Raw genomic sequence first — 16,868 nt, 5'->3', positions numbered from 1 at the left:
CAGACCTTTCTTCACTGTCAATGCTGCAAAGTCATACCTCCACCGTATGATTCTATCCCACATTGAATACTGTTTTACAAACTGGTCGTTTGCTTGTGCCACAAACCTGAAACCAAGAGAGCTATCAAGGTGTTTGACAGAAAGCCAAATTCATACCACCACAGTACCATCCTTGAGAAACATGATTTCTTGAGTTTTGAAAATGTTAAGTCTTTTAAAAGTATGTGTTTTTTTATAAATGTTTACATGGACTGGCCCCCCCCTCCCTTAGGGGAATTCATCCACAAAAGAGACACTGGACGCCGCACTAGGTCAGAAACCAGAGGAGACTGTGAAGTCCACCGTAGACGGACCACTTTTGGTCAAAATGTCCTCTCCATTAAAAGGCAGCTCATTGTGGAATAGCCTCCCAACTGAGATACGGGATTGTCCCACTCTCAATAGCTTTAAAGGACAACTCAAAGAATGGTTAAGAAACAAACAGACGTGCAATCACCGCTAAATGCACTTTAACACAGGGGTATCTCCTCTTGCACTTTATATGTCGTAGCTGCTACATTGTACTGCCTTGTGGTAAATGCTTGTATGCTGCTCATGCTCTTTCTGCATATCATGTATTTCTGTTTGCCATGTATAGACATGTTATGTTCATAAATGTTGTATGTGACGGGACTACGGATGGAAATTAGCTCAAAGCTAAAATCCGGCTCATTTACATTTCAAAGCATTATTTTGTTTAAAATGTTCATTAATGTGCACTGTCCCGGTTCAAATAAACGATTAAATGAAAAAATCAATAAAAAAATAAAGCAGCACATTCCTCTCAAATCCAAGATTCCCCCGCCATGGCATGGACCGATATCACCGCAATATATATGGCTGTTTACTTATTCATGAATGGGTAAGAGCTACTAAGTCAATCAATCTGCTTCCAGTTACCCAGGCTGGCTTTATTAGATAACATTAATGATGCATTGGTTGTCCATGGGTGTTGGGTTTCTCCCTTGTCAGCGACTACAATTCAAATGAGAACACAATGCATACTGGCTGTAAATGGATCGAAACTCAAAAGATAATTGCAACCCTATGAGCTAATAATTTATCGTCAGACAATATGCTGTCAAGAAAATAAAAGTTGAAATATGACCTGTAATATCACCTGCAGACATTAAGTGATATTAAATACTACAGCTAAAAGACTAAAAAAGCCATTCGTCATCACAAATCGATTGCATGTGAAAGCAATTTAATTTCCCTTTAATCCATCATATAAGCAACATACATGTTGCATGTCTGAGCTCATGACAACATTGCACCCCCCCATATACTGAGAGTTCACAATGTGAGTTTTGGTGGCAATTGTACATCAGAAGGCATACATCTTCTAATGGGACTCCTGCTGGGAGTTGAACCTCTAGCCTTACCAGCACTGACGCCAGACTTCATCAGTTGAGCTACACTGAACACAGGAGCACACACACCGCCTGTTATGCTGCCATGTATTTTCTCATAAGCTTTGTAAAGTGTGTGTGCTAAAGAGGGGATGGAAAGCAGAGCTCCCTCTGACTGCCCTCATGTGATGAAGGTGAAGCTTGGACCACCGTTTTACCAACATAATCACACATCAAGTACCTTTATTATTACACATTAACCACACCTCCAGATACTAAATACAAACACACGCCTGGTTGTGGTGATTATTACAAAGCATTTCTGATCCTAGCAGAGCACCGAGGCTGAAACACAGGCAACTGCTTTGTCTACTCGCCATACATAAAACACATTAAAGGATACATACACTTGTCATGGGCACCTCCCTATGTCAAGTGTCTTTATTTATACGTGGTGTGCAGTAGTGGAGGACAAATGCATTAGCTTTTAATTTAACGGTGAGAAACTAATATGTGCCCACGACAAACAAACGCACAGTCAGACAGTTAGCTTATAGGCTACACGCCTCTAGCACTGTTGATGCATTTAGCCTTTAAATAACGGCCGCCAAGTTAAACTAACATTAAATGCATTCACACTGCAAGGTTCAGGTAATGCTGCGGTTCTTAGAAGACGTTTCCGGCTGACTACCGTTGTCTTTCCGCGGATACATTGTAAATTGTTTTGAACATACACACTTGCTTTTTCACAGCGCGAATAAAGCAACAAAGGATACACGCGGGGTGGTTTAAGTGGATATATTGTATCGAAGAAGCAACTGAACACCCCCCTGATGCACAGCAATAACATCCGAGTAACGGCGCTAACATAACGGGACCAGAAATTCCTTCCTACCGTGACCGCTATTTGGTCACCGTCATCTCAGCAGCGACGCAGTCAACAGGCCGGGATGTAGCGGGGGAATCTGAGCCTCCGTAGCTCCTACATTTCCACCATGCAGCAGGGTTATCATCACCTACCTTGACATGATACACCGGCTTCCAGCGGCATCCGACCGGGGCTGCGGACACCGGGTCTGACGCAGCGGCAGCACAGATGTGTTGCTCCAGAAAATTGGGTAAAAGGCTGCGGCGGAAACAGGAACTGGGAGAGCTGGGATCTGTGAATACGGCAGGCTGCTCTGTGGGGATCTGCTGGACGGCCGGTGTCAACGCAAACCAGAGAGGGGGGAAACTTCATATCCGGTCACACCTTTTCAAATGAATACGATGTGTGCAACTCGCAACAATGTTTCTGTTGTCAACAACTAGTTTGGTTTGTGTTTTTGTCACAGTTGATTGTGGTATAATTATATTTTTGATTTCATATTGTCTTTTTATCAAATCATCTGAATTTAAACTTAATATTAAATGTTTTTGTTTTGTTTGGTTGAGCTTAAGTAGTGAGCTTTTTTATGAATGGTTGTGAGGTATATTTGACGACTTCAACCTTTGTGTTTGAGTTATTTAATAGCTACAAAATAATAAATAATAGGTAATTTATGCAACTTTTTTGCCAATTATTTTGTGAAATTTCTACATGAATTCAAATTAGTTCCCATTAAACATCTAAAATATGAAAAATGTTGTGTTATATGGATATACAAATAAACTTGCATCCATATTTCAAATAAATTGACTGTAATTCCCCACATAACTGCCTGCTTTTTTAGTGTTTAACCATTGGGTGATTTATTTTGAAGGCACGGTGGTCTGATTTCCTGTCTGTTACTGGCTGCCTTGACTCCTGGTGGGAGTGGGATGGAGTGGAAGCTGCAGTGCGCACACCAGTGTCGGGTTGCTGTACTGCAGTCGGGCTGAAAGACAGACGAACCCGGTGCCACCAGGGTGATGGTGGGTACAGCCCCCCCCCTGAAGGGTGACACCCTGCTTGACCTTCACTGGCACAGCATCGCATGGCTGAGTCTCTTGGATCTTATGTACCAAAGTGCCTTGAGTCCTCACTCATATCGAGACTGAATATGTTACTTTTCATTTCCCAAGAGCAGCACTCAGCTCCAACACTCAAGTTTTCTGGCTGTTAATCCATTTTTCTCAACATATTAATCATACATTGATTATTTCTCACTTGAGTGATAAGGGAAACCAAATATCTTTGATATCCAATGTTTTTTTAATCGTTTTTTGGTAAACTCGGGCAGTTGGGGATATAGTTATACGGATGAAGCAGTGTTTTTTTTACCCTGTCGATGAGACTGGGGATTTACAATAGGCTGTGTCATCGCTCAGATGCTCAGATTAGACAGATTTTCCTAATTATGATGTCAACATTTTACATTGAGCTGTCAGCCAGAAAGGTTTCAACATCTATCTTGGTGTAATCCAATTGTTTGGACGAAAATGTTCTCATAGATTCACATTATGTGGACTTGGGGATACAACAGTTAGAGCAAGTGACCAGGGAACGCACATCATTGCAACGTTTTTCTCTGGAAAATATGTGTGAGGTAAAATCAGACTGAAACTGAAAGTGCTTTCATAATGAGTGTGTCTCATTTCAAAGAAAGCCTGTCATTTCTTGAACTGTGGATGCCAAAGACAAAAGAAAACTCTACTACTAGAACCACTATTCACAGAACATTGGAAAGTAAAAATAAAACTTTTGTGCCACATTAGATACTTGCTGTAAGATCAATTACAGCTTTACAAGATTTGAAAAACATATGGCAGAAACATATTGGATGTCAACTACACTGTGTTTGTAATTACAGCAGTGAATTGCTGTTTCCAGCAGAATTTAAATATAATAACTTATGGGATGAATACCAGTCTTTCTTTTATGTTTACAAAATTCAATTTACTGCTCTGCAAATGTCAGCTTTTTGTATTATTTATTAATATTCTGTAAAAGATTTTGTTGCAAAGCTCATCCTATTTATGTTTGTAAATAACATACCTGAGTGGACAGGGCTTCTGGCGGAGTCATCAGATACACAGCGATAAATCACTGCGATAAATCACTGCGGTAAACACCGGACGTAATTAAGCTCAGCAGTCTTCCTGGAGACCTGTTTATTCAGTAATACACAGTTATGGTTCAGACTGCATGGCATTCATTTTATGTACTCAACTTGATACAGCAGAAATGTTCATTAACTTGAAAACGACTCAACAAAGATGTTCACCAATTGCTTTTTGGTGTCTTTTCACTCTAGTTTAAGACATTTTGTTGCAGTAGCTTTCTAAAAGAAATGACTAAACACCTTTTTAAACATCATCAATTTACCCCAGTTAGGACCAAGTATGTTTTCAAGCACAACAAAAAGAGAAGCCAAGGACGGTGTGTTTGAGTGTGTGGGTGTGTGCTGTGAAACAGTAAACAGGCTTTCAGGTAGTAATTTGTTGCCCTTGAACATGCAATTTACTCTATCACTCACTGTGAACTACTGCATGTGGATGTTTTTCCATCTCCTTTTTCAGACTCACTTGAGAATTAAACCACTAAATCAAATTCATAATACCCAAAGGCTTTTCATTTGTTGTTTCCCCATCCATCTTTGAAAAAAATATCCAGCATGCCTCTGAGAGGTCTCACTCAGGTGGCGAGGAGCTGAATCACAATAACAACCACCTCCTACATTTGGTACACACATATTTTCCGTCTCACGTAGCAGTCTAGTCTCCTACAGGCTGATGCAGTAGCGCCTTCATGTGGTGCAGGGGCCACAGTGCAGTGTCTCTGAGAGGGGAGGGGATGGGATGATTCAGCCTGAATCATTTTCTTGGTAAGAGTCAGTTAAAAGAGGAAATATGACTCAGAAGACCTTTCAGTTTGGTTTCATCAAGCAGTCTTAACCCCTTACATAAATGACTCATGGTTCAAGAGTTCATTTATATTTGTCGCTGGCACACAGAGAAACACGTGCACTCACAAGTTCACAACCCTCACAAGCACACACGAAAGAATGTTATCACTCAGCTGTGATAGTCTCATCAGCGCTGTGTGGAGGGAGGTAGGTCGATCTCTGCTGACCTTCTTCTCTTTGCTGACCTTTTCAGATTGAGACACTGAGGAAGAGTTTCCAAAAGAAGAACCTGTGAACTGTATTCACCTGAAGGAGAGCTGGAGAGGAACGAAACAGAAGCAGCATGGAGGATATGCAGCACCAAGTCACTGATGCTGCTTTATGTATGCAAATGTGGCCTACTAATCTGATTGAATTGTAAATCTGTTTTAGAATTAAAAAAATCAGAGATGCAGGCAGAGACTGTAAGCAGGCTCGCACAAATGCATTTCAGGGGCAAGAGTCACTTTTCATGCTTCACGAAATGCATCTCATGCTATGACAGAAACAAAATGGAACATAATAATTAAAATCTCATTAGAGTATCATTAGAATATCATTACCATATTAATTTGTAACACTTGAGAAGGAATGTATCATCATGGCACTTGTTACAATGTATTCTGTGCTACAAAATGTCATGAAATGTGAGACATTTAAAACGTTTTAATGAAGAAATAGACTGTTTAATGCAGTCTAAGATCTTACATTCATGACTGCAACATCCCTATTTTAATTCTGGAATGGGAGCTTTGTGGTGGAACATCTTGGGGATAGGAAAATCGTATTAATTCAAGTAACATGGTTAGCGACCCAGGCTGTTGTTCGCTTCAACTCTTGAAAAACCAACTGCTCATGGAGTTGGGGAATTACTCCAAGGTTGAATACCGTGAAGATTAGAATATTAAGTATGAATGTTAATATTGTAAGATTGATTGTTAGTGGGTCACCTGCACTGAGGTGAACTATAACATCAGTAATGATGTACTTTTAATGTCTACATTACTTTTGAAGCTTATCAAAATTAGGACCACTTCCTGGCTTCGATAGATTTTTATTGAGATATGACTCAATGTATCTATTTTTACATTTTCAGACAATCATCTGTTGTTTTTCAGTATTATTGTTTTCTGTATATAGTATTACACAGTAAAGAGTGATGGTGTCATTGACTTATCTTATTGCATTATTTAATAGAGAATTACAGTATGACATGATGGATACTATACACACCATATTGCTGTTGTAATGATAGTTGATTCAGCCTTGCCTGCATTATTTAGAGAACAATCTCAGCAGTGGAAGTCTGACTGGTCTGGCCTCAGTAGCAACACCGTAAATAAATGATGCCAGCCAAACTGAGTTTATTTGAATAAAAATACTGGTGAGTGAGCTGTGAAAAATGTAAAAAGAAAAGCAACTGGAATACACAATCTAAGTCTTGAATTGAAAATATAATAAGGATCTGTTCGCGGAAGTTTGTTATTAAATGTTTTAAAGGTCCCATGTCATGGCCATTTCTACTGATCATAATTCCATTGTTGAGGTATACTAAAATAAATGTACCACATTGGTTTCTCATACAGCATCTCTGTATAGTATGTGTATTCACTCTCTGTCTGAGGCCTAGGCTCCACGGGGACGAAAACGGGTTGAATCCGCATATTTCTCATGCGTATAGCCCTTTAAGCTCGACGACGCCGTAACGGAAACGTAGAAACAGACCCCGCAAACGACAACGGGTCCAAAGGTGGATAGATCTGGGAACGGAGCGCTCTGGGGGGTCCAACGGGGCCGTGGGGTCACCTATACGGTCATCCGTTTCATAGCCCCGCCTCTCCCCACCTCTCCGCGTACCCCGCATCATTGCTGATGTGTTTCGTTAACAACAACAACAATGGCGGATCGCAGGGTTGCACCATTATTGTGGGTTGTGATAATGACGACTCAATAGCCCCGCCTCTCCCCACCTCTGCTGCTCACCCCAGCAAAAGTACACTGCACACTGAATTCAGATTATTTATCTTTATCTCGATATGGACATAAACGCGAGTGAAGTCTAATCTGACAGGACGGAGACACGCAGCTCCTCCGGCTGTGATGCAGCGGGAGCAAAACACACACTTGAAGTCAGATCACCACCCTTAGCTATTTTAATTACCTCTCAAACTACCTAAACTAGTTATAAATATGTTTATTTTTACTGTCGGGTTTACTTACTGGATCAGCTGCTGCATGAGGAAGCATGAAGATTTAAACTTTAACACACATTGACCGGCGAAAAACTCTGCGCGGTTCCCTCGGCCCCCACCGCGGAGAATAAACAGAAGTGCAGCCATGACAACCATTCTTCTTCACTGCTTTTGTGGAGGAAGTTGCTGCTTTTTGTGGAGGAAGTTACAGCGCCACGTACAGGTTCGGAATATGTACTGCAGCTTTTCCAGCGGTTGGATGTAAACGGAGCCGTCTCGTGGAGCTTGACACAATCCGGTGTATATTGCGTGTGGGCGGAAGGTTTTTTGCGGTTGCGTTTGCGTTACTCCGATGCGTTTTGCCGTATGGGTTCCCGTGGAGCCGGGGCCTAAACGGCTTGCTGGAGCTCCTGCCCCCCCCCCTCCCTGTGAGCCCAGTGGCCGTCTGCGAGACAGCGAGACACCGCGAAACTCAGCCTGGGCACACACACACACAGCCGCAGCCTGGCTGGGAGTTTGTGTGTGTGCCCAGGCTGAGTTCTGCGGTGTCTCGCTGTCTCGCCGACCCCACACCAGTGAGCCAGCTCACAGTGTCCCGCTCCTCACAGCAGCGAGCCTCGCAACGTCCCGCCGAGTGTGTGTGTGTGAGGAAGTCCACGGATTGGTCCACGTAACGGCTCCGCGGACGTAACGTAACGGCTCCGCGGATTGGTCAATTTGGACCAATCTGCGGAGCCGTTACGTTACGTCACTATACCCGAAATACGTCACTATACCCAAGAAGTAAACAATGGAAAAAGAGAAATCTCCAACGAGGCGTTCTGGGGCAGCATAGACAGGTATTTTCTGAGTTTTACTCGCTACAGGGTGTACTTTGAGGGTTTGTGACTCTGCAGACCGTTTACATGCATAAAAACCTTCATAACACACAAGGGGACGGGTAATAACCAGAAAAGCATGACATGGGACCTTTAATGAACTTTGGCATGAGCTTAGAACAAATAAAACCAATTTAACATGCAATGTTGACGGATCGGGGAGTACCTATTATATGTTTAGGCTATAGCAGAGGATTTATAATATGATTTGATTAATTATGTGCATAGAAAAAGTCTTGCCTGCTGTTAATGGTTTAACTCTGGGTTTGAGGACATGAGTTCTCGATAAGGAATGTGAAGTGTGAGCATCAAGAGTGGCTAAATCTCTGTATGTTATAAAGTAGCAGCATATAGAAGGGGATGAATGCTTTTTGAACCCAACTGTGCGTTTCCTATTAGTGCCACAGGGTAGCACTGCTGCACACACAGAGACAGATAATGAGCATGGAGGTTGTTTCATTTGTCTGACACATTTTAGATGGAAGGCAAGCAGCGCAATTGAATGACAGAATAACCAAAAGCGATGTCGACTGACTTGTTAAAATGAAAAACAAATGAACACAAATACTGAGGAAGATGGGGAAAACACATATTTGTAATGAGGCTTAGGGGAAAGTTGGGACATTTTGCCTCGAGAGTGAACTAATACTATAATAAATCTACTTAATTCATCTGAACAGCTGCTTCAAGGTAACACAGCTTGCTTGTTTTGTAATTACATATTTAAAGTTTATTGCTGGTTTAATGAGCAGTGCAACAGTTGTTGATTGTGTGTCATCAACGCTTTGCCGATCAGTTTGTAAGCAGTGGTTTTTATTTAGTTTCAGTGTGTGAATAATTGCAGCTGCCAGGTTGTATAATTCAGCTTTTATTAAAGTGTGAAGCTGATAGATTTGGATGGAAAATTGAGCATTTGTTATGATTGATCAGAGGCAGATGTATGGTGATTGATTCACTGGTGGGCATTGCGTGAGGCTGTTTCCACTTTGATGTTTCATTGCGGCTGATTAAATCCTGTATTGACATTCAGAGGCTTATTAAAGCTTTGCCTGTGTAAAATCAGCCATCTAGGGCATGGCAAATAACTCACTGTTACTTTACATTAACTTTGTATTAGGATGATATGATTACATTATTGCTTTTCTTACACAACTCTGCTGCCCAATCATTGATGAGTTGGTTTAAATGTAAGTATATGGAACATTTGTTGATGTTTTATTTGTCTAATATGATCGTTTGATGCAAAGCCTACAGAAGCACAGTTCATTGCACATCACTTTTGCACATCATGTACCCAACTGTGTTTGTTTTTGATGTGTATTTATTTCTATTGATCTACCAGTATCACAACTGTAAATTACATACACTGTGATCAAGGATGTCATGCCATTAATTGGGGATTGCAATAATACACACAATATTCCCTTTAGTGTCTAAAAAGGGCATTTCCCCAGGCATTACGATTACTCTATTATTGATATGGCAATTATCTTGTTCGATTTTTCCATGGCATTTGGGTTCAGAGTTACGTTTTGTGCAAGTTAAGAATTGCATGCCACATTTCATGGTCATTTAAATGTAGCATGTGATCCTTGGGGAGGAAACAGTTTACTTGCTTGGTAAAGCGTCTTAAGTCATTTCTTTAAAGCACTGTTTAAACAAATAAATAACCCACATGATTATCTGCTAAATATAATTTGATAAATCGCAACTCTGATTAAATATGATAGAAAGAAAATATTTAATCATCACCCACCAATTTGACACTTGTTTACCAGCTAATTTTATGATGCCATGCAATTGGTTTGAATTAAGAAAAATATTGTCTAATTGTTGGTTTTGCTGCGCCAATACCACCAAATTCTGTGTTTAATTAGAAAAAAAGTGCTTGAGACTAAGATAAACACAAGTTTGAAAAATTCTATTAAAAATACTAATAAATGGTCGAAGCACAGTGAATGTATTATTATATGTTATATTATTTAATATAAGATAAAGTAGAGTTAAAGGACACATATACAAATATTATATGTATTTAAATTCAATGCTTCTTCAGGTGAGAAGCTTTTTCTTTATACCTTTTTTCACAATGGGAGTCCCGGGGATTTCCTCCTCTGGGGTCGGTGTGCATCTCATTACCGTCACATGAGAGTAATTCGGTGGAAGTAATTTGAGAGTCATTGGGGTCCAATGCATTAAGGTGTGAATTGCCCGTGAAGATTATGTTGGGATAGCCCTGTAAGTAGCTGGTAATTGGTGTCACAGTTTGTCATTCTGTTCAGGGATGGTTGGTTGAGATTGAATCAGAAACCTTTTGTCTCAAAGGAGAATCTCCTGTCTTTACGCTGCTGAATCCTAACCTGAGGAGGTCATGAGCCTATTTATCTGTCATCTGTCTTCTGATCTGGGTCTGGAGCCTGTCTGGATCAGATATTCCTTGTTGCAATGAGTATGGTTTAACTGTGACATTTTCTAAGTCCCAACCTAAAATCCTATTTCTTATGTATTAATCTTCACTGTCACTCTTTACACCTTTTCCTTTTTTTAAAGTGCGTATCTTGGCTTTTACTCGGTATTTTATATCACAAACTTGTATTCGCAAACACTTCTTGGTAATAAAATTGTGTCTTTGTATAAGAAATCAGATTTTGTTACAATGTTGATGCGACATGTGAAGGCAGGTCTTTGGTTACCTTTCAAATCTGCAAGCCAATCTAATTCATCTTGACGTTATAAAACAACAATTTGAACTTCTAACATAAGGGTTGCAGGGCCGTCTGAATCAGTCTTTTTTAAATCACGTAATGGTGCCCACAGCCTCCTCAAATGATACCAACGAAATTACATTACATGACACATTATCCATCCATTCATATTACAGCTGTTAAATCACAATCAAAATATATGAGAATCTGCATGTTCACCTTAAGTACAACCAAATACTTTTATATGTGTAAGCAAACTCTATAAAAGTAAGTACCTTTTAGTATTTTATCACTCCAACAGTAGATGGCAGTGTTACGCCGTGTCTGCAGTCAGGCTTCTCACAGCTCTGTATCACTAAAATCCAGCAGGCCACAGCACCATCTAAATGTGTAGGTCTTTATATTTATATAGCGTGTGTTGCCGTACTTTGTGCGTGGATTACACTCTGTTGCTGTATTATGTGCACTTTGTGACCCCTGTTAACCTTGTTGTTTTTATGTAATGTTCCCATCACTGCTGCTGGCATATGAAAATGGCCTTGTGTTTAAATTGACTGTCTGACACCCTAATTTTGGTCAAAATTAGATTTATGTTCCAGTGACAGGAGGCCCTGTTCCTCCAGCAGGTGCCACTAAAGCATCAACATAGATCTCACTGCAGTGTGTCTGTGTCCATGCCTGAGTCCACTCTCATTATTATCCTCTTTACCATCATCCTTCAAATCATGTAGGAATTTGTCACAAATGTCACCATGAATACACCTGACTAAACCATTCAACCAACGACTATTTTGACATTCAATGTAAAATGCAAGGTTAATATTGAAAAATACCTATTATTGTTTCCAAAGGCGAAGATGACACCTTCACATTTCTTGATTTGTTCGCCTAACACATTCCAAAGCAAAAACACATTTGGTTTATTCTCATATTTATTAAAGAAAAGCAGCACATTTTCACATTGAGAAGATAAAACATTCATTTTAGCAAAAGCTTTTGGCAGTTTGGTTGATCAAGCAATTAAGAGAGACAATTTCGTCCTAGAGAGATTTGGATGATAATTTTAAAAGGTTTTCAGACAGTTTGATTAAGGATATCAAACAACAATATACCATGTGTCAGTTAAAGGGGCCCTACTATGCTTCATAATTGTATTTTTGTCTCTACTTTATTTTTCTCAAACTGCCTGTTCTGCTGCACCTGTTTTCACCCTCTGTCTGAAACTAGAATCCAGTCTGCTATGATTGGTTTGCTAGCCGGCTCTGTTGTGATTGGTCAACCGCTTAGAAGATGTCCCGCCCCTTAGCTTATGACGTACAATGCGTTGCTAGCCAATTGAAGCGCTAGTGCTATAGTGATGTCAATATGTAACGGAAGTAAACGAAGGAGTCCAATGGAGGCGTTTCAAGCTTATCCAACCTATATAACACACTACAGGAAAGGGAACACCTTAAAAATCATAATAGGGCCCCTTTAAAAATGTCTCAATCACACAAATGCCTCCCCCCTTCAAGAGTTTAGTAAGTGAAAAGTCTGTCAAACATTTATGAGGGTTCATTTAATTTACTGACTTGTGGCGAGTGCCCAGTTCCCATTTGTTCATTTTCAATCCACACTTCCCAGCTTTTCCAATTTCATTTGGTGTGTCATTCGCACCTCTATTTCTCATAAAAGCCACTGAGTCACATGGCTGTTTCTGTACTGCAGAGTAAATATAGTGTATGATTGTGTTGCACACTGCATCACACCTCAAGGTAAACAATGTTCAGTATTTTGAACTAAGTCGAGAGATTTCAAGGTTTATGATACCAATGATTCCAAGAGGTCTCCACCGGCAGTAAAACAGGCAACTGCTTCACAATCGATATACCTGTACCACTTCATGGTTGATGGCAGTACCTGTGTTTACTGTCAGAAACTCTTCCATCTGTGGCAGTGTCTGACATTTAGACTAAGTAAGAATTTAAAGAACTCATCAGTAGCTACACTCAGTTTTAAAATGCCACCTAATGTACTGCCTTATAAAACAAGCACACAAGGTCAAGCTCTGTATATAGGGGCACTCAGCTACTGTACTAAACACTTGCCGTGGTGTAAAAATCCTTGTCACCTCTGTAAAAAGATATTGTACTAAAGCACCATCTCACTCTCAGCATGTCAAGTAGAGATTTAAATTGAATCCTGGTGGTTGCGACTGTCACAAATCTGCAAAAGATTTGCTGAAGAGGAGCCGGCTGAGTGACTATTCTAATTTGTGAGATAGTGGGTTATCTGGGAAATCTCTTGCTGTAAATGGGAGGTGCAGCGACAGTGAATGTTTGGAGAGATATCGTTTATATTGTGTGCACTGTGTGTGTGGCAGGTATCAGCTTTTTACTGCATGCCTGTGCAGGATGTACACTGTATGAGCAAATTACAAAGCAAAGTATGATTATGTTTTCAATAACTTTAAAATGCCCTGTGTTCAATAAAGAAGGTGTGGAGGAAGGATAGGACTTTTAATCTCCTGCAAAGTATTTAAAAATTCAGTAAAGAGAAGCAAACATCCCCCCAAAAATAAGAGTATTTCCACACCCATATGTACGATACAAAAATAAGAGTATTTCCACACCCACATGTACGATACAAAAGCACTAGCAACCGAAGGATATATCTTCATCTCTTTGACAACACAAAAGCTGTTTGTAGTGCAGAAAGAGCCAGTAGCATGTTTCAAGCAACTACTTTGAGGAACTGAAGAGCCAGAGGAATTAAAATAAGAAACTTAAAAATTGAACTAGCTCTAGGTTAGTGAGGTTAGTTAGGGATTGTGTGAAACCTGATGTCAACCAAAGAACTGGACTGGTACCACTTGAAAAGGAAGGTTTCGTATCGTTTCCAAGACTTTGGTGTGTTTGTTTGTGCTGTGAAAGAAAATAGATCAATTGTAATGTAATTGTTTTGCATGATTTCAAAAGCCAGAATTGCAAAAAATCCATCCGTTGACCACGAACCGTTAAAGAGGCAATCTAATAATAATTGTTCTGTATAAGCTACGCCGTGTATTTGTGTAAATCATTTGGTAAACATAGGAGAGTATGTGTATCTGGAAGTGAGCGTTGGGATTTTCCCTGACCAATCACACGGTCAAGGCAGTAATCTGTTCTGAGTGTTTTCCTTCTCTCAAAAAGTCCAATACAAAGTGTGTGACAAAGGACTCAGAAAGAAACCTACATACAAGACGCCTGGTCCTGTCTCTACCAGTGAGTCAATACTCCAAACATCACCTGACCTGCTGTTAGTCACCAGAAACTGATTTCCCACTTTGGTCCTTTTGATGAGCTCATGACGCAGGATGACGTCACCACAGCTGAGTTTCCTGTCAGGTTGTATTACTTCATGCTTATGTGTTAGGGTTATAAGACATCAGAGTGAACATGACCTGGACCAGGATTAAAAGGCAACAATATATATATGTTTCTCTTTGTAAAAAAGATAGTGATTGGTGTATGGCAGTGGTGGAAAGTAACTAAATAAATGTACTCATGGATTCTACTTTAGTACATTTTTGAGGTACATGTACTTACTTACCAGTATTCCCGTGTCATGCTTCTTTATACTTTAAAGGGGACCTATCATGCAAAATGCACTTTTGTAAGTCTTTTATACATGAATATGTGTCCCCGGTGTTCCAGGGAACTCACCAAGTGTCAGAAAACACAACCCTCTCTATTTTCCTCCATACCCAAATCTCTAAAAAAGGGGCTACAACAGATCTGATAAAAACTGATCCAGATTTGAACACTGTCCTGACGTCAGGACGGTGGCGCTACGGCTATTGGGCCAACTCCACCAATCAGGAGGAGACAGCCACGGCCATTGCCGTTTCGAAAGCGCTGGAGACGCTGTAGTACATATGCCAGGCCTGTAGATGGTGCTGTTCTCACTGAATCTGCCCTTGCAGAGCAGAGCTCAAAAAAGTGCAAATTGAGTGAAATGAGGCATGGCTAAAATGCATGATCTGTTTGGTATTTTGAAAAGAAAAAAGTATAAATATGCCTTATATAGGTATGGTCCTACACTATATTATTCAAATATAGCATGATAGGTCCACTTTAACTCCACTATGTTTTGGCAGCAAATAGTGTGTACTTTTTACTGCCTACATTTATCTGACCTTAGTAAATAGTTACTTTTGCAGGTTTATATATTAATACAAACATTGAATCAACTTGTACATTATGATTGTCTCTTATGGATGGATATACTTGGCAGTATAAAACGTTATTGATGTTATCTCATCCTTTACCAGCAGCAAAATTTAAAAAATGGATACGTTAATGCAACAATAATTATAAACCAGTGATATAATATACATGATTCCAAAAACAGCCAGATTTGGTACTTACTGTAAGTACTTTGTGATGTTAATACTTTTGTTACTAAGTACAATTTTGAATGCAGGATGTTTGCTTGTAACAGAATATTCCTACACTGTGATATTGTTACTTTAAATTAAGTATGACATCTGATACTTCTTCCACCACTGGTGTATGGCCAATTAATAAACAATAGAAATCACCATCCTCACTCTCACACTTTTCTAGTAATCAGTAGTTGGTGAGGTTGGAAAAAGAGATGTTTAAACTCCATGACGTTTACATTATCACTAGAAAAAAAACATTCCTTTAACCTGGCCACATCATTCATCACACCAAATGAGTTAGCCCAATGGCCAGCTGGGTCTGAATAGAAATTCAACTAAACTGCATTCGATTTTCTTCTAGCGCAGTACACAGGCCCAAGGATAAACCCACTCATGAATAAACCCTCCCCCAGCTTATCACACGGACCATTCAGCAACCTTAACACACACGAAGACCACACCATCAAAGACAAACACGCCTAATGGTTTCAGAGGAGAGGGAGGGGAGAAAGAGAGGGACAGATGCCAAATGGACGGCTGAGTGACTTCCTGTTTGGTTCCTCCCTGCTATCTGCCTTCCGTTAATGATAACACACCCAGAGTGACAGGCATGGATGCAACGGTGGCCGTGCTGGCTTCAGTCTCCTAACTAGCGAGATTGAAGACAGGGCTCCTCTCCCACTGTTATGTTAAAGCGGCCTCGAAGCAGAATAATGACAAGCCCCCCCCCACAGCAACACGGAGATACACAGGCGATTGTGTGTCTGGACTTTCATTTCAGTGTGTACGTAAGCAAGGAAAGCTAACAACAGCGTGACATTTCAATGATCAAAGCAACTTGCTGTCTGTCATCTCGTTGTGGTTTTTGTAATACCAAACGTAAAGGAACCATGACTTACGATGATAAACTCACATATTTGACACATCCTCTCCCCCATAACAAAAGGAATCCCTGGTGATCACCGTGACTCAGCACAAAGTGAGAGCTTGTGTGGTGTAAGCATATGCAAAGTCAGTGGAGGATGAAGCTGTAAAGATGTCAATGGCAGCCGTCATCGTGCCAGCCTCTTTTTTGGCAAGGGCGTCTCCTCCCTCAGACTGAGGAGGGAGAACACTCAATAAAACTGGATGGCAATCTGGAGCGGAAATTGAGTCACGTCCCGGTCTCTGACAAGATGAATTCACTTAATAATGAGAGCTTTTGGGATTTATGGGTAACGGTGAGGTGAGCCCCATCTCTCAACTTGAACAGGATCTTAATTCCAGCCAAACCCACTGATTCCCGCCCTCTCTGTGGATGTTCACATTCATACATACAGCTCCTGTAACTCAGCACCCGTTCATCCCATGAAGCCTGCCCTGCTCTACATTTGCAGACCACAGTGAGAAGAGTCCCTGTTGCCAAGAAGACAAAAAAAAAAACGTGTAAGAAACATTTGGACGGCTATGACA

At 40.4% G+C, this 16,868-nt stretch overlaps 1 protein-coding gene across 1 annotated transcript in view; it reads right to left on the bottom strand.

Moving 5' to 3' along the window:
- Positions 1 to 2,709, bottom strand: part of fut8b (fucosyltransferase 8b (alpha (1,6) fucosyltransferase)) — an 89,273-nt gene extending 86,564 nt beyond the window's left edge. The window contains exon 1 of the mRNA XM_034135592.1: positions 2,412 to 2,709. The gene's annotated coding sequence lies outside the window, so the exon portion shown is untranslated. The remainder of the gene's footprint in view (positions 1 to 2,411) is intronic.
- Positions 2,710 to 16,868: the final 14,159 nt, after the last annotated feature.

This window comes from Trematomus bernacchii, unplaced genomic scaffold, assembly GCF_902827165.1.
Source record: "Trematomus bernacchii unplaced genomic scaffold, fTreBer1.1, whole genome shotgun sequence".
NCBI lineage: Eukaryota > Metazoa > Chordata > Actinopteri > Perciformes > Nototheniidae > Trematomus > Trematomus bernacchii.
The sequence above is the reverse complement of the archived record's forward strand: the minus strand, read 5'-3'. Positions and strand labels throughout refer to the sequence as shown.